Source organism: Amblyomma americanum, chromosome 7, assembly GCF_052857255.1.
Source record: "Amblyomma americanum isolate KBUSLIRL-KWMA chromosome 7, ASM5285725v1, whole genome shotgun sequence".
Classification (NCBI taxonomy): domain Eukaryota; kingdom Metazoa; phylum Arthropoda; class Arachnida; order Ixodida; family Ixodidae; genus Amblyomma; species Amblyomma americanum.
In genome coordinates, this window is record NC_135503.1 from 66,827,139 (window position 1) to 66,854,869 (window position 27,731).

General features: G+C 48.5%; 1 protein-coding gene across 13 annotated transcripts in view; it reads right to left on the reverse strand.

Annotated features, from left to right (window-relative positions):
- The window catches only part of LOC144099263 (cytochrome b5 reductase 4), a 178,657-nt gene that overhangs the window by 31,672 nt on the left and 119,254 nt on the right, over positions 1-27,731 (reverse strand). For 2 of the 13 annotated variants that reach the window (XM_077632442.1, XM_077632435.1), the window contains exon 1: positions 21,974-22,251. The exons of 9 other annotated variants lie outside the window; for them this stretch is intronic. The gene's annotated coding sequence lies outside the window, so the exon portion shown is untranslated. Of the gene's footprint in view, positions 1-18,932; positions 19,066-21,973; positions 22,252-27,731 lie in introns of those variants that run through there. 2 more of the 13 variants (XM_077632446.1, XM_077632437.1) reach the window with 2 other exon arrangements.

Genomic DNA, 27,731 nt, shown 5'->3' on the forward strand with positions numbered 1-27,731 from the left:
CACCTCTGTATTAATAAATGTTTTTACCACTACCCCCTATAGACTTTATTGATTTTGATGAAAGGAAAGGCGCATAACTGGCTTCCTAGATCAATAGACACCTCAATTGCATTTTCAGGTAAGTGGCGGTGGTGTCCACCTGCTTGGCAATGCTAAACTGCCTTTCCAGCTTAGCAATGGTAAACCGCCAGAAATTTTTAGAGCAATCACGTACAGATGCAAAAAACATGGACAAAGGAGGACTTGGACAACACGAGCGCTTACTTCCAACTTCCAAAAGAGTTGCAAGTACTTGTCCATGTTTTATTGCATTTTTTCGTGATTGCAATGCACCAACTAGGCCAAAGGTGAATTTTTAGAGTTACTGGTCGCGTTTCATGCCCGCGAATTACGCCGATTCCACGAATAGAATCCAAGATGGCGGCCTCCATAGCAGCGACATTGTATCCCAGTGGTTGCCATGGTAACCGAGGTGGTTACATAATGTAATAAAATAATACCAGGCATGATGCCCGTGCACCACAACTCAAAACTAAACTATAACTATGTAGATCCGGTATATAAGTCCCTCTCTGGCAGGCGTCAAAGTCGGGCCACGTAGTCCCGACATTCGTGTAAAGTTTGCGGGTCAACCGCTTGCCACAGAATATTACGGACGTGTCATACTACTTAGCGTTTCGTGCAGCATAAACGTACTAGATTCGAACCGGCGACCTACCTATGTTAGGTGTGTTAACGCTCGATATTCGATCGCTGCTTCAGCGTCGGCTTATTTTTTTTTAAGCGTGACCGCCTGCTACTACACTGCGAATATGACAGCAACGACTGTCTTATGGGTTGCTATCTGCTGAGGCATCTAAACAGTGGAATAAACATAACTTAAGCATCTGTAACAAAGGTACAAGAAGGGAACATCCTGACACACTGGGCAAGCCATGCTATTCATGGTTTCGATTTTCACTGCACCAAAATGATACACAAGATTATGTTGCACATAGTGCAGAACATAATTCAATTTCCGGACAATGTAAGGGCACTACTTCAAAAGCAGATTGACGAGCGATTTTCTTATTCAAAGCTTTTTTTTTATCAAAGCAAGAGACCAAGTCCATCGAATGTTTAAAGGGGTAGGCACACAAACTTTTCGTAGCATGTTTTTTTCTTTAGAATGGTGTGAAATTAAGACTTTGGTAAACACGGAACCACATGCGAAACGTCAATACCCAACGAAGAATTTAAAGCTGAATTTCTTCTCCAAAGTAATTTCTGTTTCGGCTTCCGCAACGAAGCGGTAAATATGAAGTCTCTCCTTCTTCCACTGTGAATGAAACACACAAAAATAGCGATATAAATTGTAGCCTGCCGCAGGAGCCGGAAAGCCAGAGTGAATGAACATCCATTAACACCTTTTGCATGCCTCATGTGGCCTCAGCCCTACTTGTGATGTCACAGCCACCATTGGCTGCTGAAACCGAAACTGCCCTGAGAAGAAATCCAATGTCGTCTCACACACACAAAAAAAGCTTCTCTGTCAAGAAATTCCCTGATTAGTCAAGAGAGGTCACGTGGTGGCTGTGTTTGAAACTGCCAGCTGATGCAGTGACGCATCGCTTAACCGCTGCACCACTACGCCAGCAGTGGTATGATAAGAGTCACTGGATAAGTGACTCCCCGCTATCTAAGAATGCGATTGAGAGGACCATGACGTCACCAACACCACGTGACCCCCAGTGTACCAATCAATGGGCATTGCCAAATTTGAAAATATGAGGACTCCCAAAATTTGGAAGTTGGCCCGCGCCTGAAAATTCCAAAGGACCCCTTAATGTTTGGAAGCAGGCGCGCCCCATAAAATGAATTCTGATGGATTAGTGGGTGGATTAGCATAATCCCGTATGAGAATCCAATGGAAGGTACTTGATCATTCTAGAAAGTGATGACTAATGCATACCATAAAACGGCAAAAGAACCGGTTCCAACCGGAGTTTTGGCGGGAAACTCGCAAGAACATTAGCCGCTGACTGCAGACCCCGTAGTGGCAAACCTAAATTATAGCGCATTTTCTTTTTTAAGAATGTGGTTAAGAAGGCCCCCAATTTTCACCAGGCAAATACAGGCAAAATCCACAAGGTGACCCGTTTTATTAGTCATACATTATTATGAAGCAAAATACACAAGAAAAATGTATTCTCCACTCAATTTTAGCTGACTGCACGCAGTGTCAACCAACTTATTTTTCATGACAACATTAGCGCTGCTCTTTCATTATTATTCCGCGAAGCAGACAGCCCAGCACTTAGCACCGCTAGCCATAAACCAAGACAGCAGAGAATGACGTCATCGACACTCAGAGACGCTGCGCGGTCGCGCCAGGACAAATAATCGGCAGCCGCAGGCTATACCAGCCCAGCCAGCAGCGACAAATAGCGACGTTGCTTACGAATATAACCCAAGCGACGCGCAGCTGTAGAGCCGTCTCGTCTAATCGAAGAAAAACACACTCATGGGCTCGCCTTGTCTAAACACGACGTTAACGCGGGCGCCTACAGAACATCCAGAGAAACAGCAGGAAGAGATGGAGGGACAACAAAGGGGACGCGAAAGGGAGCTGAAGGAATGGCAAGAAAGGAAAACAGCGCGGATAGCGGTATTAGAGTCCACAATTGCGCGCGAAAAAAAAAAGCGACAAAAAGCCGGACTCGCGGGTAAACGCTGCGGGACAAGAAAAGGAAGCCTGTTGCAGGGTAACGCGATAAGGGGACATAGGTAATGAAGACTTTTTTGAGAAGTTGGGCGCGTTAGAAATTTTTCTTCAATTTTATTGCGCCAATAAAAAGAGAAAGTTTTACTACAATAACGAAAAACCTTTTGTGAAACAAAAGTACTAAAAAAACTGGCGCGCGGAATACAGAAATTGATGTTTAACGGCGCTCAGCTGCCATCCATACTGCGGAAATAAATTACAGTATGACCCAGTCAGGAAAACGCAGTCGGAAGAAGAAAATGAACGTGCGCGGCCTGGTCTCATTAATTACAGCAGCAATGTAAAGCGGTAAATTTCATTAAAAATTACGCAGAGAAAAGAGATAAAAAAATTCTGGGGAATAATGACTGACAGAGAAAGCAAACGTTCCTAAAACGAGAATAAAAACTAAGACCGTAAAATAAACTCAACTGAACTAATTAAGTTAGGCGATAAGGCTGCCGCGAATAATTAACGGGGCACAACGTCAGCTGGCGCTCATTCTCCTTAGCCCGATCCATCAGACCGGAAACGCCTTCGCGGTGGCACGGTATATGTGGATTCGCAGTTCCTTCAAGACCCCGGCTGCTGGGTGCAGAAAGTACAAACATGCACCTGCAGAAATCGTGAAAGCAACGAAGACGAGAAAAAGCTTAATTCCTTAGCTATCCATGCATGCAGCCACGGGCTGACGTATGTGTCCTGCACCACCCTGTGCGAATGGCGAACTGCGCACTGCACCCTGAAATGTCACACCGCGCACCCAGATATAGCGACGAAATTCACTTTTACTAGTGGTCGCCAGGAATAATGGGTGTTTAAGCCAGCACTTCCCAAAATTTAGATATTATCATCAGCCTGAATACAGCCACTGCAAGGCAAAGGGCTCTCTCATGTCTCTCCTATTAACCCTGTCCTTTGCCAGCTGCGTCCACCATATGCCTGCAAACTTCTCAATCCCACCTAACATTCTGCCACCCCCTGGTACGCTTGCCTTTATATATATAGTGTTTCCCCGAAAATAATAATAATTGTTTTTTTCGGGGGGAAGGAAATGGCGCAGTATCTGTCTCATATATCGTTGGACACCCGAACCGCGCCGTAAGGGAAGGGATAAAGAAGGAAGTGAAAGAAGAAAGGAAGAGGTGCCGTAGTGGAGGGCTCCGGGATAATTTCGACCACCTGGGGATCTTTAACGTGCACTGACATCGCACAGCACACGGGCGCCTTAGCGTTTTTCCTCCATAAAAACGCAGCGGCCGCGGTCGGGTTCGAACCCGGGATCTGAGGAAACCGGTGGGTAATCGGTTACGGCGAGAGTCGAAATCCACCACCTCCTGAAGCCGAGGCAGGGGTGCTCGACCTCGAGGCAGAAACGCGAGCGCTCGCGCGCTTTTATGGGAAAAGTCACGATACTGGCACTTGTTGGAAGAAATATTAGCGCATTTGCACGAATGAAGCGGGATTTATTTTTTTTCCCTTAAATTATCGGCTTTAGAAAGCACCTCCGACTACAAGCTACTACAGCGCGATTTTTTTTTTCTCTCGCTATTTGAGACGCCCACAGCGAGCTCACCCACCAGCCTTGTCAGTCCAGGGGAAAAGCCAACTTCCTACTGGCAGTCGCTGCCTTTGCTTGGTCCCAGCATCGAGTTCGCATGCCGCTGTGTTGTGAGGAGCGGCAAAAAAGACGACCTTTCATCCCGCCCAGAAATATATCTTCAATTATAAGAACAAGAGCGGGTACTGAGAGTCCACCAGCCGTTCTCTCCACGTATCCACAACCTCATGCAGCGCGACCTTCACCACATCGTGAAACACGTCACAAAGCCGGTATTAATGACTTTTAGCACCGCGCTATCCGCTTACGCGGGGACCCAGCTGCGCTTGTGCAGTAGTAGGTGCGCGACCGCATCTGGCGCACCGACGCCATCTGCGCATGCGCAAATAGCTCTCCGCGGAAACTGATCGCGCTTAGCTAAAACTCTCTCGTCCAGGAAACCGTGACTACTGCGGCGGTCCGAGCGCTGGGCAGAAGAGGCGGTCAGGAGACACAGCAGTATAATGTACACGCAAGACTTCTATGCCGTCGCACGTACTTGAAAGCAAAAAATAAAGTAAACGACGTGCTAGAGACAAAAAAAAAAAGAAATCGCCGCCAAGAAGGCGTCTGTGCGTGCCATAAATCGCGGGACGTGATCCCGCAAGTCGCCACCGGGATTAAAATAATGAGGAGGTCGTCCCGATGTCGCAATGCAACGGTCGCTTGCTCCGCCGAAATCGTGGCGACGGCACGGGGTCCGCTCCTAAGAGGCGGAGGGTGCACAGGGACGTGGACAGGACCCTACACGCGCACATTTGGTTCCCCAGAAACGCCACAGGCTATGGGTGGACGCGGCACATCCTCTCTTTTTGGAAGTGAATAGCACAGAACAAAAATACACACCGGGTGTTCCAGCACACACTATAATTTCGAAAACAGGATTACCCTCGCCACTGTGGCTCGACAAAATTGGCTGCATCGTGCGAAAATACATGCGCTTTCGAAAGCATGCAGGCAAAGCAACCCCTCCAGTGCACGTAACTAGTCGAAAAAGCTAAATTTTGTCGAGCCACAGGGCCAAGGGTAATCGCGTTTTCGAAGTTCTAAAAACTGATACGGTTGTTACTAATGACCGGCTACAAACCTATCGTTGCAACTAGGTTTACTAGCTCTACTAGTTAAAAAGTTAATAAAAATTGGTTAAACAACTTACTACTTACGACGATTAATCGGTTTTCTGGTGTCCGCCAACATTGGTAATACTATGCCGCAAAAACCACATTTGTACCACAAAAAGCTCATTTTTGAAAAATTTTGAAAGTGTTTTGCTGAAAGACCCGATATATAGACAGGAGAACGATCAGTGCTGTCTTTCAACAGCGCGTGTCTCCTGTCTATACTAGCTGTTTCAGGGAGGACTTTGAGTAGTTCTCAAAAATAGGTTTTTTGAGGTAAAAATATGGCATTTTCAGCATATATAGTATTACTACAGTGTCGGCGGACACGAGAAAACCGGTGAATCGTTTTAAGTAGCAAGCTGCTTAACTATTTGTTAATAATTATTTGTTAGTCGCCTAGTTGCAATTTGAGATCTGTAGTCGGTCGTTAGCAATAGTCATCAGTTTTTAGAATTTCGAAAACGCGCCTAGGCGCTGTGGCACGACAAAATTTGGCTACATCATGCCGCAATACATGCGCTTTCGATTCAATCTTTCCAGTGTACGTAACTAATCAAAGAAGCCAAATTTTGTCGAGCCACAGCGCCAAGTCTAACCGCGTTTATTCTAAAAACGGATATGGCTATTACTAACGACTGGCTACAAATACCTAATTGCAACTAGACGCCTAACTGAAATAGTTAAAAAGGTAATTATTAAAATTTTAAAATTACTGAAAGGCTTCCCTGCAACACCTAGTATGCCCCTTCGTTCTGCGCTGTTCACTTACTTCCAAATGGATAACCAACAAGCCCAACCTGCTATTCTGGCGTATCCACGTCAGGCCTGAGCAAAATTATCGTTTGCTGGCGCAGACCAAGAAATTCAGTTCAATTCAACTCGGCGTGCATTTTCGTACTTTTATACAGATAAAAATGCATGCAGCGGCGAGAAAAAGCTGCTCCGGGGCAAGCTTGACTCGGTCCCCACTTCCTCTTTACATGGCAGTTTCTGCAACGGCTCTATATGAACAGTTTAATCAAAGTTTCACACAAAACTGCCAAGATATCTTTTATAAGTCTGGATAGCCTCCTGAAAGATGGGAATTTTTTTTCTAGGCGCACATCTACCAGGATTTTTTTTTTTGCCGAATTTTCCTCAACACCCAATTGTATAAGCCTCTATGCTATGTCGTTGTTGCGCGTCCCTTATTTATTAAACCCATGTGGGATGTCCTCTGCCGCACAGGTAATTATAAGCAGGCGACGCAGTAAGTAGTCTAACACAAGTTACAAATAACCGCACTGTGAAGCGTGTAGGAGCTATAGAAAAGTGATAGGCCTAACTTTAAGAGACCGGAAGCGGGCAGAGTGGGTGAGGGAACAAACTTGTGTTAGTGGTATCCTAGTCGACATCACGAGGAAGAAATGGGCTTGGGCAGGGCATGTAATGCGAAGGCAAGATAACCGCTGGTCCTTAAGGGTAACGGAGTGGGTTCCAAGAGAAAGTAAGCGTAGCAGGGGGTGGCAGAAGGTTAGGTGGGCGGATGAGATTAAGAAGTTTGCAGGCAAAGGGTGGATGCAGCTGGCAAAGGGCAGGGTTAATTGGGGAGACATGGGCGAGGCCTTTGCCCTGCAGTGGGCGTAGTCAGGCTCATGATGATAATGATGATAAATCCCCACAAATGCTCATTAATCCACAACTAATCCATCGAAATTCACCAGCTAATCTGCTTCAATCCAGCTTCCGGATTGAACCTGCTTACAAACTTTTGGGGGCCCTTTGAAATATCAGGAAGTGGGCCAACTTGCAAATGCTATCACATTTTCTTTTTCAGGGACGTGGTTAAGAAGGGTCCCAAGTTTTTTCTTTATCTTCCGTACCTCGCGTTCCTGCGAGGTCAGAGCCTATGCTTGGTTAGCGAAGCTCGAGGAAATGCTTTGTCTCCCAAGACGCGGCAGCTTTGGCAGGAGAAGGGGGCATGCAGCAGCCATTTTTCCTACTCAAGGCGGCGGTGTATACCGAACCCGAAACACAGGACCACCGAGGGAAGGACGGCAGAGAGGCCAGACCATGAATTACGTTAAGGCAAGAAACTCGAGAAACAAAACTTACGCAGGACGAAACAAGCCTCCGCGTACGTGTCTTTCCTTTCCATAGTACTTCGTTTTAGCTGCGCAGTTACCTTCTTTCAAGAAACAAGCCTCCGTGGCAGAAAAGGAACAAAATGTTCTACCGCACGAGAGTCGCCACGTTATTCGTCTTCCTGGGTAAATAAATGAAGCCGTGTCAAGAGAGGTGTACGTATACACCGCACTTCTCTTCGCCAGCGATGGGGTTTGTTTACCGCAGCGGACCGCTGTAAGAATGGAAGGCTTACAACAAGGCACAGTATCCCCATGTGGGACGGCAGGGGAAGATATGGGACACGTCGAAATTCCACGAAGCCCGAAGATCTTAGACAAGCGAGGTACTTAGTCTTTGGCAAAGCAGAAACAGCTCGATGGTTGATAAGGCCATGACATAACTTCGATATTTTTTTTATGAAGGAAACAGTCTTCTGGTGCAACCCGCAACCATGAAAACGAAACAATGTGGACGAGTTGTATGTGGGGTGTAATGTACTGAACCTGCAAGTAGGCTTTGAGAGACGCGTAAGTATCAGAAGCCCCAAAAGTGTAGACCACGAAGCCAATGCTAAAAATAACGATATCTGCAGGGATAGGATGCGCGCAACCAGTGCATGTACAGACTTATGTAGGGACTTTAGAGTGGACAAAAAGCGGACGACGATAACAGTGATATCGCTTGTTCACCATAAAACTGCGACAGGAAATAACGCCGCCACACATACGAATTACGCAATTAGGTGGGCAACAAAGATATTCGAATAGTTTTTTTTTCTTTGTATATATGAGTTCCATTCCATAATGCATACTCACACACTTGTGCAGATCATAACTAGGCCTCCAGCCGCGGCGGTTGCGTTTCGACGAAGGCTAAATGCTAGAGGCCCGTGTGCTGCGCGATGTCAGTGCACGTCAAACAACCCCAGGTGGCCGAAATTATCCCGGGCCCTCCACTACGGCGTCCCTCATAGCCTGAGGTGCATTGGGACGTTAAACCCCACAAACCATAAGCCATAACTGAACCTCGCCTTGCGTAGCCGCGCGTTTGCTAGTGATGCGCTTCACTAAGCGAGTGCCCTATTATTATCTACGACAGGTCCCGAAACCCATACTTATAGCAGTCTGAGTACCTAACCCAGTAGTGCAGTGGTTACGGCGTTCGGTTTCTGAGCACGGGGTCGCGGGATAAAATCACTGCCGCGGATGCCGCATTTCGATGCATGTGAAACGCGAATGACGTCCGTGTGCTGTGCGATGTCGGTGCACGTTTGAGAACCCCAGGCGATCAAAGTTAATCCGGAGCTCTCCACTACGGAACCACTCTCTTTATTCTTTCACTCCCTGCTTCGTCCCTTCCCTCGCGGCGCGGTTGAGGTATCCACCGAGAAGTTGTTGTTGTTGCCTCAAATACGACGGACAAAACGTCCATCCTGTCTCTGTCCTGCTGCCACGAGAAGTGAGACAGCTACATCTTCTCTTTCTTCATAACCAAATACTATTATTACGAATTTAAATGAAATCACTGCGTTCATTTCTAACGATGTGGCATCTACTCTCTCTTGTTTGGGACGCCACAGTTGGCGTGTCACCATCAAAAGTGCTCCCTAGAAAATATCGGGTTAAAAGAGACTGGACCACGAATGGCGCGGATCACCGGCAGCGGACAGAAGAACCCGGAAAAGACCGTGGGCAAACCCAAAGCGCATCACACGAAACCGTGACGTGAACCTCTACGCGCCTTCTACTCACGTTCAAACCTTACCCGTCCTGCCACAGTGAATTCGTCCTCGTGGTTCCCTCAAGCCCAAAAACACGCCTCCTCCCACGGCCACACGAAAGCAACCCACCCAACACTAATGCACGGCCTTCGATGCTGGCCGCCGGCTCGCAAACGCGACAGTTTTCCGTCACGACATACCACGATGGCCATTCACTCTGCGACTATGCACTCACGTATACAGTGTGGTCGAAAAAAGGAAAAGTATAATAGTGTAACTAGACGAGGCGAAGGGAACAGAAGACGCCGTAGCCAGCGGCTGTCGTTGGGTGACAGCGCGACAAAGGCATTGAAAGTCGGCGAAGCTACACAAAAGCATTTGACCGCTCGAGAAGGGGAGCACGACGCGATACTCTCGTTCACTCTACGAACCTACGAAGGACAAGCTTAGATGCGTAAGCGCATTACTAAAAGAGAGAGAGAGAGAGAGAACCAAATGCCCCTGAACCGGATAGCCACGCAAGACTGCCCGCCGACATCGCGACAACACGGACGTTGGAGGCGACTGCCGGCATCAGAACCGCCAGGGGGCCAAAGGCACAAGACACATGAAGCCTTTGTTGTAGAGGAAGGCAAGCCGAAACCGTGCTCCTCCAAGCATCGTTCTTCGCGCGCCGGCGCAAAACTGGGCGCGCACGACACTCACGCCGAAGGATGATACGCGTCCGCATAAACCTTGTCGCGACAGTGACAAGTATACGGGCTTCATGACACGCGCTGGCTTCATGTATCGCTTTACCGGTCAAGTGGCGTCAGCGCCTGCTCACCCCAAACAGCTAGCCTTGTGCGCAACGAGAGAGGGGACCTGCCACACGGTCGAGGAGCTTTCGGGAAAGCATGCACAGTAAAACAAGGGAAACAGGGTTTGCGCAGAGAGCTCGGGTGCCCAATGGGGAAACTAGGGAAGCTATATAAGCGATCGAAGAGAGACGCGAGCCTTCCTTTGTGACTGACTGACAGCTGAACAACCTGTCGCTGCGAATATCGAGTCCTGTATTTTCCACCCGATTTCGCCATTCCTTGCACATTTTCTTCGAAGTTTTTCTTTTCTTACAAACAACGTACGCTAGCTAGCGGCGCGTTGTGAAGTGCTAAGACTAAAAATTGCCTGAAACACATGTCCTTCAGTTGAAAGTAAGAGAAAACGCTCTACATTTCAACCCCCCCCCCCTTTCACCCCTGCACTATTCGTTTTAAGTTTTATTTTAAAAGAAAACGAGCTGACATGTTACATCGTTTACATATATATAGAAGCAGGTTGTAAAAATCGAAAACCGCTGACGGGGCCTCCTCGCACATAACAGAGCAAAAATAGCGATCGTGCCCAACAAAGCACGCGTCATTCCATCTGCTCCAGAAGTTTTCGTTGTTGCAATGAACACATCTACAAGAGAGCCGATTGATAAATAGCACTGAGGAAGAAAAAAAAAACGAAAAGAATTATAAAGATGAAAAGGCTACAATTCCACACGGCTATAAACACCCGTCCCTGTCCCTATTTATTCTGTCTGGGCTCTCAAAACTAATAAAAAAAGACATGCAGCTGGTACTGGTGAGCACGCAAGAATAAGCGTGTACGAGAAGCATTTCCCTGTTTCTTTTGTGTTAAAAAAGGGGGGGGAGGAGACGGGGGAATGGGAGGGCAGGCACGAAAAAGGGGAGAATTAGGGATGGAAAAAGTGAAGAAGTTTAGAAAACTTCGGAACGCGCAGCGGTTTTCTCCAGCAATATCGACCGGTCCGACTCGACAACACGCCAACAGCCCCCGCGGGGCCGAAATGGAAATGTGCGCAACATGGATTGAGAACGGTTACAAGCGAAACGAGCCAGGCAAACCAAAAACTGGAAAAGGATGACCTCCGGGAAGGAGCGTCGAGGAGGCAGACACGGGCCGAGAAGAAGCCCCAGCCGACGCGATATATAATACAATGCGGCGTTCCAGGAATGGCAGACGCCTTCGAGAAGGTACGCCTCTCGACAACTCGTCGAACTTTCGGAGAATATGGAAATGTTCGACTCCGCGCACACCTGAGCAGACACGAGGAAAGAAACAGCAAAAGGAAGGGAATGAGAATTACAAATAATCAGCATATGCCCTTGCAGTCGGCTTCAACGCACCGTCTCAAACGAGGGCAATTTCTCACACGATGTATTCGCCCCCGCAGCGTGCGCTTTTCGTATACCACTACCGGCGGCCACGCTGTTATTAGAGAGCTTTAGCACCGTCGCACGGTAAACACGGGTACCACGCGGTAAGTGCAAGAGTAAAGTGAATGTTGCGAGGCAAGCCTGACACGGTAGCAACGGCAATGCGTTACCGACCGTAACGGATGCCCGGCTGTACTGAAACTCGCTATTGCTGTAATGCCCGACGTATTACCTGTGATAAAATACTTGAAGAAACAGCATTTTTTCGAAATATCTTTCAATGCAAGTGAGAATGCTATAGCTGCAAGGGATAAAGGTGGCCTGCTGAAAGTTGAATTCACGCAAAGGCTAACTCTATAACGATAAACCTGCCCATAATATGCCTGTGACAAGAATAGTTATCACTGGCAGATAATGGAGGAGTACTTAATTTCGCTTTTGATTTAATGTAAACGCCGTGTATTTGTGTCAAGTTCTAACACCATTGGATAATCATAAACCGTCAAATTTACATGAAATTATTAGTGTTGTTATCATTTTTATTCCTTTTTTTTTTACAATTCAGCAATGCAGGGATAGTTTATCATGAAATCCTGTAAGGCAATAACTTTTGTCCGACGGTATTAATGCTCCGACATTAAACAGTTGCATCCCCCCCCCTCTCCCAGGTTATCTACATTCAGCCAGAAGCCTTTACGTGCGCAGTGCTTGTTTGGTTTATGGGGGGTTAACGTCCCAAAGCGACTCAGGCTATGAGAGACGCCGTAGTGAAGGGCTCCGGAAATTTCGACCACCTGGGGTTCTTTAACGTGCACTGACATCGCACAGCACACGGGCCTCTAGAATTTCGCCTCCATCGAAATTCGACCGCTGCGGCCGGGATCGAACTCGCGTCTCTCGGGCCAGCAGCCGAGCACCATAACCACACAGCCACCGCAGCGGCATTACGTGCGCAGTGCGTCACAGCCCAAATTGCTGCTTTTTTTGCGTAAAAGCCCGGTAAAATCACTATTCATTAATCTTTCCAGGAGCCTAACTCCCCCTTAACCCCTTTTGTCCCCCTGTTGCCCTGTTCCCCTTCTATTTCTAGCTACGCAATCGTCTTTCACGCTTTATCGCTCCACCGGAGACCATAAAGAAACAGGGATACCCATAGGCTGCTGAATATATATAGTTTGCGGGATCGCCTTTCAATGAAGTTAAAAGCGCCACCAGGGTTACAGCCGAACGTATACGCAATATCGTCGCCGCGTACAGGAGGCAACATCGAGACGTAATTATAGACGTTTCGGCGCTGACGACATCACAATGGCCACAGCGTTCGCGCTCCAATGGGCTATAAGAATCATCATCATCATCATCCTCAGCCTGACTACACCCACTGTAGGGAAAAAGCCTCTCCCGTGTCTCTCCAATTGACCCCGCCCTTTTCCAGCTGCGCCCACCCTATGCCTGCAAACTTCTTAATCTCATATCCGCCCACATAACGTTCTGCCGCCCCCTGCTAGGCTCGCCTTCTCTTATTCACAGCCCCAGCTTGCGAAGCACATTAAAAAATTATCAGGACAGGAAATTAAGAGGAAAGAAAGAAGCCAGAGATTTCAGCCGACCGATCTCAATCGCCTTCAGAGGAACCAGTGAAAAACGAAGGCCGTCGCGAATCATGGCTACACTGAAAACGTACGTCCTTCCAATATCTTGCGGCGGGCGAGGAGAGATTGCGTACGTTATAAATTGCTACAACCGACCGAAAATACTTGCGACTCCTTATTGTTCAAACGGACAGCGCGAGTAATCAGACAGACGCAACGAACCTTGGAGCTGCTTGAGATCTGAGGCACACTGCTTTAAAGCAACACGCAAACGTAGTTTACGCAGGACAAGCTTGAAAGAAATGAAAGCTCATGTGTGCGATATCTAGAGCATTACACATTCTCCGTGCCAAGCAGCGTCAGTTATATCGCTTTGGAGGTACAACGGAAGCGAGAACTGGCGCGTTCACCTGCATAGGACGTAAGTGCGAAACACGGATATGTGGTCTTCGATGTGACCACCAGAGCCTCCGGATACCCAGAGGGTAATGTCATCGGCGTAGAGTCGGAAACTGAGGGAGGGGATGGAACGAAGGGAAGCAGGTATTGGCAGCATAGCCAGATTAAAGAGGAATGGCGAAAGGACAGAGCCTTGGGGAGTGCGGAAACTTCCCAGGGTGTACGAAGGGTATTGCTCAGAACCGAAGACGAGGGTAGTGGTACGCGACGAGAGGAAGCTGCTGAAGCTACAAAAACATGGTAGTAGGGCATGCTGCCGTCATGAGCCTACACTATGCCGCTACCAAGCCTGAACTCCTGCTCCTTCCCTCACACCGCCGTTATCGACGCTCGCCCTCTATCACTGTTCACGTTAATGATCACACCAACCAAAAGGTCTCTCAAATTCGGGTACTTGGCCTTTTCATTCAGGCCAACCAACTGAACACTCATACTCTTCAAACCCTTCGTACGGCTGTCGATCACTCCCTCCGCATTATAGGGCGCGTGCCCAACAAGCATGGAGGTCTCCGTGAGTCGGAACTTCCTCGTCTTGTCCCGGCCTTTGTCCTTAAGAGACTTACGTACTCACTGCCATATTTTCACATCTCCCGTACGGAAATCGACGCCGTGGACGTTATTCTCCGTAGTGTCCATAAATACGCTCTTGGTATTCCCTCTAATGGATCCACCGAACATCTTCTTCAAACCGGCATTCCCAACACCCTCCCTGACATTTTAGAGGCTCATCTCACCTCACAGTACGCCCGTCATACCGGTACCACCACTGGTCCCCATATACTTCAATCCCTACCCATCGACTCTACTTCGATTACTCAGTCCAAGCATACTATCCCCTGTCATGCTCATCAACACCTACGCATCCCCCCTTTACCCAAGAACATGGACCCTGTTCACCATCCACAACGACATCAAAAACGGGCGGAAGTCCTTCAAAAACGGCTTTCCAATGCCAAGGACATGCGGCTGAATATCCTCCGGCCTCTCCTATGCCCTTTCAGCCGATGATTCTAGCGGCCGCCCTAAGGCGCCTGCCACCGTACACACCTCCTCTTCGGAGGAGGCGGCCCTCGGTCTTGCTCTGGCCACTATTACCACCATTGTCAGTGTTTCTAAATCAGCCATCCACAATTTTGGCGCGGGCCGGATATCCCGTCTAGCCCTGTACCTCAAAACACCCTCCAGCGCACTCTACCACCCTTCTGCGCCCTTCTGAAAGAGGTGCCGTAGTGGAGTGCTCCGGAATAATTTCGACAACCTGGGGATAACACGTTTTGGCGGGCTAGTTGGTTAAGCATCTTGAATAAACAGCGCGAACAAAGACGAGCACAAAAGACAAGAAAGCGAACGACACGGCGCTGACTAACAACTGAGGGTTTATTGCTGATCACACAAGTATAAATACATAGATGTCGGCAATGAGGGAAAGGTTTATGAAGTGCAAAAAAAAAAACAAAAAACATAAATGTGACAACAGCAACATAAGCACGCTAGAAATCACTTATGAAACCCCTGTTCACAACCACATCAAGTTTCTAGACCTTGGCCTGTACTTCACTCCTAGCCACGTTTGCTGGGCTTTCGAACTCCGAGGTAACAAGCCCCTTCTTCCCTATGGTTCTTGCCATTCCAAGCTCATTAAGAGGGGTATCATAGGATCCTGTTTGAACAGCTCATTAACAAAATCCTGTCACCACAGAATGCATTCCAGCGTTTCACACCAGGTAAAAAGATTGCTTTCGGCAGGGTACCCACTAGAACTTATCAAGTCAGTAGCTGAGTCGGCCCTAAAGAAGAGCAAGTCAGAACCAGCTACACGAGACGGCCAGGGATCGGACAACAACCGCAAACGTGTCGCTGTGATTCCATATCTACATGGAATTTCACACTCCCTGAAAAAAGTGGGGAAAAAAGCAGGTGTCGATGTTGTGTTTTCCGCGCTTGATCGTCTAGCCGGTTTGTGCCGATCTGTTAATGAGTTCAAAGGAAAAGTGGCGAAGTGCACAACTAAGCACCAGTCACGCTTCGTCCCTTGTGATAAGGGGTTGTTTATAACATCCCTCTGCCCTGTGGTGGGCAGTACGTTGGACAGACGGGACGTTGCATTAAATAAAAGGCTGAGCGAACACAGCTATAAGGTGTCAAAAGTAGTTTCAGGTCATCTCGGCATTCATTGCCGGGATTGTGAATGGGCAAAGAAAGAGAAAAAACAGTGCGTACCGCTATATCATGAAACCAAGGTCATTGCCAAAAATCGGGAAAAAACTGCGAGGGAAATTATCGAGGCATACAACATATTCAAGCAGGGAAATGCATGTAAAAGTACCCCTTCGCTAACACTTCTGCAAAAAGAGCTGTCACTCCTGGGGGTTGATAATCTCTGCTGATTTCTAGCGTGCTTATGTTGCTGTTGTCACATTTATGTTTTGTTTTTGGTTTTTTTTTGCACTTTGTAAACCTTTCCCTCATTGCCGACATCTATGTATTTATACTTGTGTGATCAGCAATAAACCCTCAGTTGTTAGTCAGCGCCGTGTCGTTCGCTTTCTTGTCTTTTGTGCTCGTCTTTGTTCGCGCTGTTTATTCAAGATGCTTAACCAACTAGCCCGCCAAAACGTGTTAACGCAACTTATTTCTTGTTCTTCGGGTGTTCCTACGGAGTATCTTCTTGACCCGCTTCGTGTTATCCCCCTTGTGGCTTCAGCAACATGCAATGCACGTTATTTCGGTTTTTGCAACCGGCGTAGGGTCATTCCTCCAGAGGTGGTGACCTTGTTTGGCTTCATCAGACCGTCCGTTGGCCATGGAAGAAGAATTTGCAGGATTTTGCGCTCCGAATGGCAGCGCCAAGCTCGCCTGTATCGAGAACTGCTACGCAGTTTGCTCGCTCGGCCTACGCTCCAACACCAGTGGCGGCAGTACCTCCAGATTGCTGACACGACCACAGAATGGCTATGGCATCTGCTGCTTCCCCGGCTTCTGCAAATGGAGAACAATAGGCGGCCCCAGCCGGAGAGCACCGTCCATGTTCTTGGCGATGTTGAACTTCCTGACAACGTCCGCTGTGTACTCGGGTGCGGACCCAAGTTCGCCGTAGAACCACGGAAGAACATCCCTGAGCTGCTTTCCATGGTCCGAGCGGTTTCCTCCAGAGCCAGCACAGCTGATCGGGACAGATGCACTCTGGATGGCGTGGACGTCCTGTCAAGACCAAGGAAGGATCCCAGGCGCTTGCCCGTAAGAGAGACTGTTGATTTTCTGAGGGGCAAGTCTCTAACTCTGTTACAGTCGGATAAGGAAGGGGGGTTTGTGGTATTGCCCAACGAACGTTTGCTGTCAAAAGCAGGCGAAGCTGTGCGTGCCGTGTTCAGGGAATGCAGTACGGCATCTTTACAGAAGGCAAGGGGCCGTGCAAAAAAACTTTGCAACGATTACAACCTCACTAAGCTTGCTCAGGACATTGCGAATAGCGATAAACCAAGTCTTAATATGTTCTTTTCCGCCAAAACGCACAAGCCTGAATGCCCGCTCCGTGTGATAGTCTCAGAGAGGGGTACTTGGCAGAAGTGCCTCGCTGAATTCATTAAGCTGCAACTCGCCGTAATCTCTGTTGACATCCTTTCCAGGTAAAAAATTCGAACCAAGTAACTGACTTCCTGACGACGCACAACGCTGATGAACTTTTAGCTTTTTCTATTGACGTGAAAGACTTGTACTATTCGATTCCCCATGACGAACTGTTAACTAGTGTCAGTGAATGCATTGACCGACACGGCGTGGTTGCCTTTCAAAACGCGTCCGGTATCTCTGTAGCAAGATTTCTGCATCTGCTTTCCTTGTACCTGCAATCAACTTTCACTGAGTGGAACTCTTCCATCTTCATTCAAAAAAACGGCATATGCATAGGCTCCTGTATCGCTCCCATACTCAGTGACATTTATCTCGCCAGATGCGACCGCGCTCTCAACCAACGCCTTGGGAAAACCAAGGTCGTAAAAACATTTAGATTTGTTGACGACTACCTTGTTATTGTCAAGTGCTCTGGACTGGAGTTTGAAACGGAGGTGTCTCGTAGTCTGTCCATTTTTTCTGACACTCTCTTCCCCCTTGAGATCACTTATGAAACCCGTGTTCACAACCACATCAAGTTTCTAGACCTTGGCCTGTACTTCACTCCTAGCCACGTTTGCTGGGCTTTCTAACCCCGAGATAACAAGCCCCTTCTTCCCTATGGTTCTTGCCATTCCAAGCTCATTAAGAGGAGTATCATCGGATCCTGTTTGAACAGCTCAGTAACAAAATCCTGTCACCCCAGAATGCATTCCAGCGTTTCACACCAGGTAAAAAGATTGATTTCGTCAGGGTATCCACTAGAACTTATCACGTCAGTAGCTGAGTCGGCCCTAAAGAAGAGCAAGTCAGAACCAGCTACACGAGACGGCCAGGGATCGGACAACAACCGCAAACGTGTCGCTGTGATTCCACATCTACATGGAATTTCACACTCCCTGAAAAAAGTGGGGAAAAAAGCAGGTGTCGATGTTGTGTTTTCCGCGCTTGATCGTCTAGCCGGTTTGTGCCGATCTGTTAATGAGTTCAAAGGAAAAGTGGCGAAGTGCACAACTAAGCACCAGTCACGCTTCGTCCCTTGTGATAAGGGGTTGTTTATAACATCCCTCTGCCCTGTGGAGGGCAGTACGTTGGACAGACGGGACGTTGCATTAAATAAAAGGCTGAGCGAACACAGCTATAAGGTGTCAAAAGTAGTTTCAGGTCATCTCGGCATTCATTGCCGGGATTGTGAATGAGCAAAGAAAGAGAAAAAACAGTGCGTACCGCTATATCATGAAACCAAGGTCATTGCCAAAAATCGGGAAAAAACTGCGAGGGAAATTATCGAGGCATACAACATATTCAAGCAGGGAAATGCATGTATAAGTACCCCTTCGCTAACACTTCTGCAAAAAGAGCTGTCACTCCTGGGGGTTGATAATCTCTGCTGATTTCTAGCGTGCTTATGAAGCTGTTGTCACATTTATGTTTTGTTTTTAGTTTTTTTTTTTGCACTTTGTAAACCTTTCCCTCATTGCCGACATCTATGTATTTATACTTGTGTGATCAGCAATAAACCCTCAGTTGTTAGTCAGCGCCGTGTCGTTCGCTTTCTTGTCTTTTGTGCTCGTCTTTGTTCGCGCTGTTTATTCAAGAACCTGGGCATCTTTAACGTGCACTGACATCGCACAGCACACGGGCGCCGTTTGCGTTTCGCCTCCCTCGAAACGCGACCGTCGCGGTCGGGTTCGAGCCCGGGAACTCCGCCTCATAGCAGGGCGCCCTAACTACTGAGCAAGAAAAAATAAATAAACGGCACACAACATACGTACATGTTGTCGTGCATCTTCAGGGCGCTGCCATTGCGAATACCGTTGGACGCGAGTGTGCGCTCTCCGCCACGTGATTTAATTACGTACAGTCGCGCGGCAGTGGGCGCCGTTTGGTCGCAGCACGGCGAAATGCGCGTAGTCGGCGTCACTTATACGCGCAGTGCAGTCGCGCTGCACACAGCGGCGCGGGTCCCACGCTGCGAGTGTTGACGAGGTAGCGGCGGGACTGGCACAGTGCCCGTATGTCGCTACGCTGAAGCCTCTTCACTTAGGCGTCAATTATGTTTTGTACCTCGTTCTCGATGGATAGCCTCAGCGTGTTCCGAACAGAGATAGGACACCCCACGTGACCGCAGCTTAAATGTGCTTGTGTACGCATGCATAATTATTTTTCCACTGAACGCTCGGGTACACGTCAGCTAAGAGAACCAGTACACGCGTGTAGTTGTATATGTATTCGTGCGTGCGTGCGTGTGTGCGTGCGTGCGTGTTTTTTACATGAAGTATAGAACACCGTTAATTCCAACTTCCGGATAATTCGAACTGAGGCTTCAGTCCCGTCAACGTGAAGCACATTAAAGGGGTTCTCTTTAAATCTAATTCCGCAACTCGAACAAATCTTCGTCTCCAGTCGAGTTATAATTTCGAGAGGAGATTGCAGTACGCCGCACATCTTTTTTTTTGGCCTTCTGTCTGCGCACGCTACCAGAGAAATCTACGCGGCATTTACAGCAGCCAATCCTCTCGTATACCTTCCTCTTCATTAATAAAACAGAGACGGCTGCTTAAGGGGCTTTTCCCCTAATGTTAAGCGGCGTCATCGTCGGCACCATCGCAAGCAATGAGCGCTGAATAAAGCGGCGTCTATGAGCCTATATAAACTTCCGTTTCCTATTTCTCGTTCTGTAGTTGACTTTGCCCGAAAAGCGAAACATACGGTTATCCGTACAAAAAAAAAAAAGAATTCTGAAATCAATAACTGAAAGGAGAGTAGTACCTCGGAAGACTGTCTAAACCGAGGCTTCACGAACTCTGCATAACCCCGATCGAAAAAACCACTACCTCGAAGGGTCCGGAAGGGAAGGGTAGCGCTAAAAAGCATGCCCTTTTTGCGAGTCGAGTAAAAAGAGCGCGCTGTGATCGCGGCTGCGTAGAGGCGTTCATTTGAGACTGTCGGGGGCCCTTTGGCGCGTCGAAAACATTAGAGGGAAACCATTGAAATAGCGGCAATGCACAGCGCGATAACGTCGCCTTTCTTTAGGAGAGCTCGGGGGGGGGGGGGGGGGGGGGGGGGGTCTGCGCATGCTTAGCACAAGCACGCGCGCTCAGACAAGCTGTAAACACTGAAAATGTCTATATGGCTCCCTGACCACCATGGTTGGCGGAGGCCCCTAAAGCCTTATACAGAACGAGGATTGATTCCGCAAGTTCAGCAACACTACCCATGTCCATCTGACATATGCTCCAATTACTGTTGGCACAAGGACTGGACGAGCAGATAAGTATATAAAGATCACACAAAAAACGAATCTATATGCCCCAAACTCCAACTCTCAAGTTATTATGCTCATGTTGGGCAAATTGCGCTGTATACGCACGATGCAGGACTCGGGCGAAGAAAAAGAAGGGACAAAGCATGAGGCATGTCTCGTCTGTGACTGTCGAATTTTGTCGCCTTATATTCTTCCTGGCCTTGTGAAAGGTCGCTGCAGCGCAACCTGGCCCAATATGAGTCCGCAGTTGTGACCAAAACCTGAGGTTACCTCACCACAGCCATAATACGAATAGCATGGATGGTGCACCAACAAACTGTCGCCTACGTCGAGGAAAAGGCGAAACAAATAATGCAAGCATTTTCCGTCGCAGCAAGGCATGCGCAAGAAGCGGAATTCAACGCCTCACAAATTGTTTCAACGAGGAAGCCACATTAACACGGAGCCGAAAATGCGCAGACACCCATGTACTGACATTTAAGTAGACGATAAGAACGTCAAAGGTACAAATTAATCCGGAGCCACTGACAGCCTACGCTGACGGCTTGGCAGGTAAAAATGGATTATGCTCTGTTTCATGGATAGCAGGAACGCTGCGGAGGTTGCGAAAGTAGCGCGTCCGCAAAACCATATTACTCTGGCACCTATCATTCCTTCTTCTCGAATCCTCAGTGAATGTTTGGACGAAAAAAGTGCGGTATAAAACGATGTGGAAGCACTGAAAATTATGTCGAAGCTGTGAAGCGCTCGGTGATTCGGGCCCTCCGGCTATAATTTGCACTGTGTGTCAACTATTTTTTGGGCGCGGAATGAGTCGGAGCGATTCGCCCTACCAGCCGCGTGTCATACCGCCACATGCGCTTCTTACTTCCCCGCCGCGGTGGCTCAGTGGTTAGGGCGCTCGACTACTGATCCGGAGTTCCCGGGTTCGAACCCGACCGCGGCGGCTGCGTTTTTATGGAGGAAAAACGCTAAGGCGCCCGTGTGCTGTGCGATGTCAGTGCACGTTAAAGATCCCCAGGTGGTCGAAATTATTCCGGAGCCCTCCACTACGGCACCTATTCTTCCTTTCTTCTTTCACTCCCTCCTATATCCCTTCCCTTACGGCGCGGTTCAGGTGTCCAAAGTTATATGAGACAGATACTGCGCCATTTCCTTTCCCAAAAAACCAATTATTATATTCTCGAAGTCTCGATGAGTTAGAGATGAAAATGTGACAAGAGGTAAAACGAAGGGCAGGAGGTTGCCAACCACGGCACTCGGGATTTGCAGCAACCTTATATGCCTATGGTCACTTTGGCTGTATGGCGAACTACTAATTGCTCGCGGCCTTGGCCTGCGCAAACCTATGACCCATAACAAACCTCCCAAGCCTTCTACATTGTATACGTCCTTCTAGCGCCCAACCCAGTTACGGTGCATGAAGCAAAGTTAAGTTCGTTGCCTCATAACGGTGGTAATTTTTTTTTTTGAGCAGCTAATGACGGTCGAGCCATACTGCCATTGCTCGCCAAGCACCAACGGATCCTGGGGAAAAAAAAATCTCACCTTGAATTCTTGTCGTTGGAGTCTTCGCCGATACTGGCGAAGATCCACACAGGGCGTATAAATCCAATCTCCCCAACTATCCTCGTGCGCGGAAGGCGCGGTATTATTTCTTGTCTATACTTTTGGGACAAATCACACACACGGCACGACTCGTTGTTCCCACGGAGTACCGACGCCACCGCTATATGGACGCCTGTACGCCCGACACTGCACAGGCTCGTTCGAAGCTCCAACAGGTCTCTACCCAGACAACGTCTCGGCGCTGCTGGCGTGACGTCCCTGCCCCGAGGGGGCGTCGGCTGCTTTTTTACTTTCTTCCTTCCTTCTTTCATCTCTTACTTTCTCTCGCTTTCTTTTCACTCTGTCGCTCATCACCCAAGAGACTTTCAGAGACGCGCGTACGCGTACGGACGTGCCCGGCGAGGAAGGAAACTGACAGGCAAGTTATGTGTGAAGAGAGCGGTTGCCCGAGGAGGACGCGTCAAGGGAAGAGAAATCACGACGGAAAGGGACAGAGAGAGAGAGAGAGAAAACAAACAAAACAAGACGATAAGAATACCTCGAACGAACGCAAAGAGATAAACAAAAAATAAGCCAATACGAAAAGCGAAGAGGTAGAAGGCAGAGGGCGAGGAACACGGACCAGAACGCGGCGAGAAACTAGGTTTCATCGCGGGGACCCAGCAGCGCGCCAGCCAAGCTGCACGCATGAATGATTCCGCGGAGCGAATATTTCCGAAATCACTCATGGATGAACGAGGCGGGCTTGCAGAAATAAGTTGGGGCCTTCATTTCGCCCTTTCCATGTTTTTCTCTTTTTCAAAATTTTTTTCTCGGGCTTCCTCTCCGTAATTCCGGCTGTCAAGAAAGAGTTTGCATTCAATTCTCACGCGATACTAAGCTCCACCGAAATATGCAAATGAGAATGAGAACGCCCAGAAATATGAGACGACAGACGCACGCAAATACGCTGTAGAATTTTCAAAAATCCGTTGCGAGTCGCAGTCTCGCAACGAGTGGGGCCGATTTCTAAATTATTAATATTTTTGTTTCTAGCAGCCGTCGCGGTGGCTTAGTGGCGAGGACGACCGGACGCTGCAGAGCACGACTTCGCGGCTGCAGCGGCAACGTTTCAGTGTATGCGAAATGCAAACCTAAAGCCGTGTATATAATTATAATTGGTTTGGGGGGAAATGAAATGGCGCAGTATCTGTCTCATTTATCGTTGGACACCTGAACCGCGCCGTAAGGGAAGGGATAAAGGGGAGAGTGAAAGAAGAAAGGAAGGGAGAGGTGCCGTAGTGGAGGGCTCCGGAATAATTTCGACCACCTGAGGATCTTTAACGTGCACTGAGATCGCACAGCACACGGGCGCCTTAGCGTTTTTCCTCCATAAAAACGCAGCCGCCGCGGTCGGGTTCGAACCCGGGAACTCCGGATCAGTAGTCGAGCGCCCTAACCGAGCGCCTAACCACTGAGCTACCGCGGCGGGTCTAAAGCCGTGTACCAATCAATGGTTCTGCGTAAGTTAAAGAGCCCTTGCTGTTTCACACAGATTCGTCCGCAGCCGTCCACCACGGCGTGCCTTCACGGTGTTGTTCTCATTGTCGCGTAAAACAAACAAACAAACAAACAAACAAATAAACTGTTTTTTCATAAGTGACCTCGTCAATTTTTTTGTTGTTTATTCTGACATAAGTACAACCCTGGCAGGGAAGTCAGCTGCCTTTCTATGGCAACTGCCCAAAGTGCGGGACTGAAAGCGAAAAATGAAAAAGAATAACAAGCACGAGACTAAACCGTGGCAGTCAACGACTCGCAAGTCATACAACAGTCAGCGTCTGTCGGCTTGGAAAGAGCGGCTGGCGGCAGAGGTCCGTCGAGCGAGTTCGGTGTGACGCCTAACGAAGCGCACACGCCGCTAACGAACGGTGAATCCTAGCTGTGCCTGCCACCGTGCCTCCCGAAGGGAAGGAAAGAAAGAAAAGGAGGTGGGGGGGGGGGGGGGGGGGCAAACAAATAGACCAGACAGCGAGTGCGCTGCGCTGAAGAGCACGCGTACTCGTCGAAGCGAGGGTAGAGAGACAACCAAAAGCCCCCTCTGCCTTGCCATCGACCGCAAATGAACTGCAGCACACACTCTCCTCGTGCACTTTCCCCTACAGAGTGTACATCTATACCTGGCCCATCGGAAGCCCACTGGCGACACCGAAAAATGACGACGAAAAATGGGAAGACAAGGAAATAGACAGGCACATACACCACACACAAACACACGAACGCCCGCACACAAAAACGTCACCGGGGTCACCAAAAGGTCACTGGACTACGGGACACAGTAGTAACGGTTGATGCCGACCATTTCTACGTTCTTCAATTTGAACCGAAATCTGGGTGCACGGGCGCTCCTGCACTTTACCTCCATCCAAATTCGGCCCGCGGCTACATGCCGTAAAATCCGCCAGCGAGTGCTCAGGAGCCGAACGCCGTAACCGCTGAACCACGGCGGCAACAAACCACGCTTCCTGGCGCCATTCTTCTACAACTCAACACCGACTGCGCATCGCGAAGGAGTGATACGTTTCCAACCCAACAGCTAGCAAGCCGCTAAATCGCTCAGTACGAATGCAACGAAGGACGATCTTCAAATACAGTACGCAAGCGAAGTGGATGGACTGCACGCGATAGCTCTAAATATAAACAAGATACCCGGTGAAGTTGGTGTATACATACAAGACGTTGTGGCGGAGTACTACACCAAGGTGGCCAAATCCTGTTCTGGTGAGGGCGTTGTCGGCTCTGGCCACCCAGATCAGTCCGCACCCCAGGACTGGCTATGCAATTCTATCGACATGCGTTTTTTTTTTTATCCGGTGGAGAATTGCGCGGCATCGGGATTCGAACTGCGATCCTCTTGCACGCGAGCTAGATGCTCTGCCTAAACGTCATCGCTGCTTTCAACGCGAAACGCACCAGTCACGCAGGCATTACGCAATAAGGACGTAGAAGAGCCCTTCGTAAAAGTACTGGAAAATATCTATAACAGCCACCACAGTAATCCCTAAGGACAGCGACAAAACACCAACAAGGACAGGTGTCAGGCAAAGAGACACGATCTCTACAATGCTATTCACCGCCTGTTTAAAGGAGATTCAGAGACCTGGATTGGGAACAGTTGGGGACAAGTTTTAATGGAGAATATCATAGTAATCTGCGATTCGCTGATGACACTGCCTTGCTAAGTCACTTAGGGGATGAACTGCAAAGCATGATCGATGGCCTAGACAGGCACAGCGGAACGGTTGGTCTAAAATGAATATGCTGACAACTGAAGTAATGTTCAGCAGCCTCGGAAGTGAACAGCAGTTTACAATTGGCAGCCAGGCGCTGGAACTGGTGGGAACACGTATACTTAGGGCAGGTGTGACATCAGATCAGGATCACGAGAGTGAAATGACTAGAAGGATAAGAACGGGGTGGGGCGCACATGGCAGGAATGGCAGTTTACCAATATCTCTCAAGAGAAAAGTATACAACAGCTGTATCTTACCAGTAGTCACCTATAGGCTATGGAGCAGAAACGTGTTCTATGTTCTTTATGTGGTGTATGCGGAGATATCGAGCATTATATCACGTACTGCCCAGAGTACAACGCGGAAAGGTACGTGATGTTCGCTTCCTTCAAGAAGACAAAAGCCCTTCACAGCACAGTTCAGGACACTGTCTACCCGAGTGGAAACCAGACACGCAGAAGGGAGGCTGCACGCCTTCTTTTAACATTTCTGCAGGACACGGATCTTGTTTCTAAATGGTGGCAGCAGGAATGGACTATGGCCTACTGTGATTGAATGTGTGCGTAGATGGTGTCTTCTGGAGTGGACTATGTTATACTGTGAGTGAATGTGTGTATGGATTGTGGCACTGCAATGGACTATGTTCTACTGTGACTGAATATGTGCACAGATGGTGACTTCTGTAGTGGACTGTGGTGTGGACTGTGTGGAGTGAATGTGTGCATAGATAGTGACTGCGAGAGTGGAATATGTGCTATTATAAGAGCCTGTGCGCATTGCGGGGTAGATACGACAGGTTTTACGATATTATTAACATAGAAAAGACGCTACGGTGAAGCAATTGCCAGAATAAAAAGCAAGGCTAATCCCACCTGTAGCATTCAACACCTCAACTCAACTCAGAAACATGGAGGCTAACGAAAAAGGTTCAGCTTAAATTAAGAACCACACAGCGAGGTATGAAAAGGAAAATGATAGATGTAAGGTTGAGAGACCGGAAGCGGGCAGAGTGGGTGAGGGAACAAACGCGTGTTAATGACATACTAGCCGAAATAAAAATAAATATGGGCTTGAGAAGGGCATGTAAAGCAAATGCAAGATAACCCATAGTTCTTTAGAGTAACGAACTGGTTACCAAGAGAAGGCAAGCGTAGCAGGAGCCGACAAAAAGTTAGTTGGGCGGATGAGATTAAGAAGTTGGCGGGGATACGGTGTCCGCGGCTGGCAAAAGGACAGGGTTAATTGGAGAGATATGGGAGAAGCCTTTGTCCTGCAGGTGGGAGTATTCAGGTTGATGATGATGACGGCCCAGTGAAGTAAATCATGCATAAATAATAATCTGTTAACCCTTATTCGAATTATTATAGTTATCCGTAGTTTTACTAAGAATAGCGGGGCAGTGCGGGCAGCCTGCAGAATACAAACGCACAACGACGCGTACTGCACGAAGCCCCAACTGCCATGATCGTCATATTCCTCTGAAGCTCCCATAAACGTTTCCCGCAGCCTCAGAATATTTCCCATATACTATTCTGCTCAGAAAGAATCGGGGAAGCACAAGTGCACCGTCTCAAAGCGATTCCTTCGTCCGAAACGAAAAAAGAAAAAAAGAAGTCAACCAAAGCGGAACGCGCCGCGTTATCACACACACCTACCCCTCCATGCTCCCCACATTTGTATGGAAAGCGCATGCACGGCACCCGCTGCCCAGCGACGTTCACTCGAGCGTTGCAGCGCCCGCGTGACGGCCACGATAACCGCATTACACATTCACGTCGCTCGGCCGCGCATTCCAGCGAAACCCAGGTGACGTCATCGGCTCAGAGGTGGCAGGTGAGCTCCACTCCACGCCGCTATGGCCCGCGAAATGCCGTGCCAATACACTTAGATTTCTTTACTTTTTTTTAGAGAGTGATGCAGCAGCTAACGGACGTTTTACGGCGTAAGCGGCGCCGCAGTGGCAGTATATAGGACGTCGCTACAGAAGTTCTCCGTTCAGCTGCCGCCCAAAGAAAATATGCTACGGTACATTATCTGGGGTTTAATTTAAAGTCCCAATGTTGATGGACTATGGCAAACGCCTAGTGGAGGGCTCCGAATTAATTTCGACCACCTGGGTTTATTTGACGTTCACTGACATCGTCTTTGACATTCACTGACAGGCGTCTTGCATTTCGCCTCCATCGAAATGTGGCCGCCGCGGCCAGGATCGAACTCGCGACCTCAAGCCCGGAAGCCAAGTGCCTTAACGACATGTCCCACCACGGCGACAAAGTGGCTATTCGACGCGGCAACATTGAGGAGACAAGAGAAGAAAAAGACAGTCGAGAGCGTGCTGTAATTTTTTTTTGCATTTTTTGCGTTTTATGCTGCCATCTTTTGATGGGCTAACAACAACAACAACAATTTTTCCTCCTTTGTGCGTCGAAGCACCTTTATCGAGCACGACTACGGCTCGTGGAGAA